Source organism: Coptis chinensis, chromosome 8 (genome assembly GCF_015680905.1).
Source record: "Coptis chinensis isolate HL-2020 chromosome 8, ASM1568090v1, whole genome shotgun sequence".
In the NCBI taxonomy this organism is placed as follows: Eukaryota; Viridiplantae; Streptophyta; class Magnoliopsida; order Ranunculales; family Ranunculaceae; genus Coptis; species Coptis chinensis.
Window position 1 is genome coordinate 30,743,495 of NC_141463.1, and position 4,019 is coordinate 30,747,513.

The 4,019-nt window shown below is 34.1% G+C and overlaps 1 long non-coding RNA gene across 1 annotated transcript; it reads left to right on the top strand.

The window, feature by feature from the left end:
• Window positions 1-249: 249 nt before the first annotated feature.
• Window positions 250-3,562, top strand: LOC147481042 (uncharacterized). The gene is made up of 7 exons (XR_015206270.1): window positions 250-371; window positions 1,416-1,548; window positions 1,709-1,768; window positions 1,914-1,981; window positions 2,968-3,035; window positions 3,169-3,238; window positions 3,447-3,562. It is a non-coding gene; the product is annotated as an uncharacterized LOC147481042 (long non-coding RNA).
• Window positions 3,563-4,019: the final 457 nt, after the last annotated feature.

A 4,019-nucleotide genomic window follows, 5' to 3' on the forward strand; every position in this document is an offset into this window, starting at 1 on the left:
TTCCTAGATGTTGCAAATTCATATGGTCACCGATGGTTGGAGTAGATATCTTTGGGTTTAGTTTCTCAGTTGTTCATCAAATGAATGATCGGTGAAGCGCATGTAAGAGCTTTGAAATTTTCTGTATGTGTGCTTTTTGTATAACTTATTTCAGTTTAGGATAAGATATAGCATGTCTATGTTTTGTAAATTGAATCTTACTCTTCATGCAGAGACACAACACCAATTTAGTGCAAAACATCCCCGATTGGGGATTTTGAATTTTATTCCTCTCAGTGAGCCAAGGGACCCTGACAGAGGGTTTCTTCTTGATGATACTTTAATTGAGGAGGTCTAAAGTCTCCATTAGAGCACCCTATGAAGTAGCATTGGTAAGTAATACATAGGAATTTTTTTCATTTGTATGCACCGTTTTAAGTTTCTTACTTTTTCCTTTTTGATTGGTGGATTTGTGATAGGATGTTTTCCCTTTTCGACCGCTTAATGGTTTGGTTGTTACCTTGAGCGTTGATTTTTGATAAACATGTGATTCAACTCCCACCCCCACCCCCACCGTAAAAAAAAGGATATACCCGTGAACATATGTTCATGAATTATGCAATTAACTCCAATCACTCAGCTCTGAAGTGAGTTATAGTAATTTAAAAGCGGGGTTGGCCTATTTGAAATGTGTTTCTCTACAAAATAGTATGATAATTTGTCTCAGGTGTTTCCACTTGGTCAGATTTTTATTACTTAATAGGTTTACTCTTATGTCATAATGTTTTTAAGTTTGATTCTTCTGGAAGCTCATCCTATTTTATGACCTTGGTATCCATTGACCTTGCCTAAATTTTTTTTTGACTGAAGTTGCATTTAAGAATTAAATTGCGGTGGATATGGTGGATATGCATGGTCGATTGTTCTTTGACCATCATGTTCATTTGTTCCGAGCTGTTATAATTTGGTAAAAATCGGAGTAATATTTTATTTTTTACGTACCGGCATACACAGTCTTACTTAATTATTAAAAATATTTCATTTTACCCCTTTAAATAATGATATTGACCTCATAGGTAATGTCTTTGTTTTGAAATTTGAAACCTATTGTATTGTTCTATGCTTGATAGTCGTGTGCACACGCTCCTTTTGTAGCCATAAATGAAGCAATTTGGTTTAAGCTTCGTTTTCATAGCATTGGAGGCCTATTGGCTACTTACGTTTTTACGTTGTGTACACAAGCTTTGTATGTATAAGTGATTGTACTAATCCAATTGTTTACTTATGCCAAGAGTAGATTTCTTGACTAACTCAATTAATTTTATGTAATCAATCTTTATCAAGGTAGAAACCTTTTCATTCTTAGTCAAGGCATAGCTTCTCCTGAACTAATCTAAACTCTCTTCCCATATGTTCATTTGTTTCATTTTTTGTAGTTGCGGACGCAAGAACTCTAGACCCAAGTGTAGTCTCCCCCTCATCTCTCATGCTCTCTAAATTAAACTCTCTCACGTAGCTCTCCCGCAGTCTTTCACTATCAAATTCGAAATCGTGTTTTAGTTTATGACTGTAAGTGTTAAAAGTTCTTCTCTGTCATGAATTTATCAATGTCATCTGAAAATTAATTAAATTCTTAATTGTGAAGATAAATGAGCAAACCCGGTCGTTCTGCCTCTCTCCCTATTATAAATCAATCATTTCTATTTTCTTTTTTGTTGTTGGAATGCAGAAACAATGGCAACTAGACACTGATTTTAATAGAAGGCCGGTTTGCAAGCTCACTATTAAGGTTAGTTCATCTGTTATATTTGAAGAATTTACACAATTTTTTTTGTTTTCGACTCAAATAGAGGTTCCACTTCGAATGCAATTTTAGATATTTGAGTTGACCAATCGAGTGGGGAGTAACTGCAGTTTTCAATTTTCATTTTCAGATAAAATGCATACACTAGAAACTCAATGCTATCGCACTCGCCCGATTCGATGGGATCCATTTCTAAAGGTACAATGCTATATATCTTCCAGTTTCTTCTTGCTCTTCTTTGTACTGAAATATAAATTCTGACTTATCTTGGTTGTTGTTCTCAATAGAATATCAAACCATACATATTTTTTGTTTTAAGAGATGCCAGAGAAGGTTAAGTGCCTTCATATATTTACCCAATAGTATTATTTTTATTTTTCAATATTAACCATGTAATTGTCTTTGTAATATGTGTTTGTGGTTCGAATAATTCATTGACTTCGAGGAAAGGAGGAAAGGTTATCCATTGCTTTCACCGCAATGTGTGGTGTTTGTGTGGTAGTGCGATAGGTCTAATTTCTTTTCTTTTTCTTTTTTTCTAATAAATGCGGGTTCCGATGGCAGCGACAATCAAAAGTTTTGATGTACAAGTCAATCCTAAAATGATTGGTGAGATACTCATTGAGTGCATACATGCATTATACTTACTAATACAAATGACGTGAACTGGATAAGTAGAAATAACGCTAGAATGTTTAGCTCATGCGATATCAGATTTCTTTTAATACTTTATTCATCAATTTTTATTTTATTTTTTCGTTTGCAAATTTGTGTATTGTGTGAACATGATATATTATGGGTCAGCTTAAGTTTGTTGCAACTTCTTCTTTTGTCTTGAAATGTTATAACTAAAAGATTTATTAGGGTATGCTCAACAAGGATTAGAGAGTCCCATGGCATAATAGTTTTCATCCAGGAGATCGAGCTTTATTTGAACCAACAAAAGGGTTGATATAGGATTTCCCATTGTTCTAACTTTAGGAAGTTGCCACAGTAGTTAAATGGAAATAAGGAAAAAAACATAAAAGAGCAAAAGGATGTAGTAATTCACTGCGCTAGAGTGCGAGGACATGTTCGAGTTTAAAGGGTGAATGAATCTCAGGTTTGCTATTATGTTCTATTATTGGTGATCAAATACAGTTTTCTTAATGCATCCTGACTACGTAGATTTTTCCTTCTTACAGGTGGGTAGGAGACTCTACAAGCAAGCAAGCAACAACAAGTTCGAGCTAAGATTGTTATTGGACATTAAGTATGTGTACAAAATCTTTTCCAATATTGTGCCTAAAAACTAAAGGATACATTTTCTTCCCTCTCATAAAAACTCATTTTACGTGTTGTCAAGCTATCATTAAGTATGTACTATCTACTTCTCTCATTTGCAGTCGAATGTAGAAATTCATGGGGTCAAGGATGCACAAGAAAATTCGAACTCAAATGGTGCCTAAAATTGAGGTACATGCTTCTTTTTATGGGGAATGTTCGTGTATTGCAATGATATCACGTCTTAATATTTATATTGAGCTAAACAAAGATAAAATTGGAAGTAGTATGGTGTAAATTGTGACAGACTCTTTTGGCCTTAATATAGAGTACTAAAATATTTACTAGGAATTATTCGATTCGGGTTCGGAAAGGCAACGGCTAACTGTATTGAATTCAGATATTTGAAAAGGTGAATGCTCAGGAATTATTTGATTCGGGTTCGGAAAGGCGACGACTAACTGTCTTGAATTCAGATATTTGAAAAAGTGAATGCTCATTATGTTAATTTCCGAGAATCGCGTGTTTTGTGATTTAAATATCGATATAAATTTGATGATATAGTCTTTAGGGAGTCAGCATGTAGAAACAGCTTGAAACTATTATTAGTTGTTATAGTTAGTGTTATTTTCTTTGTAAGGTGAGATCAGAGTTTGCCCACCATTAGGTTGTATTTCAGGGCATTTTTTTCCTTAATGATATTTGTAAACCTCAAATGTGTTCATATTTGAGCTTTTGGATCTTGATGTGTATTTGTCCATTTTCAAGGGGATGGTTGTAGTGGAATCTTAGTTACCACATTGTAGGTCATGTGATCATTTATTTGTAGGTTGGGTAATTTTTCTGTTAGAGTTTATTCCTTGGACGACCTTTCTGAACCTTTGATGATTTTAGCTATAAAAGAATAGGCTTCCCTGTTGCACGCTTAATATGAGGTCATGAAGATTAATATGTAGGTTGCATCTCTTCTTAA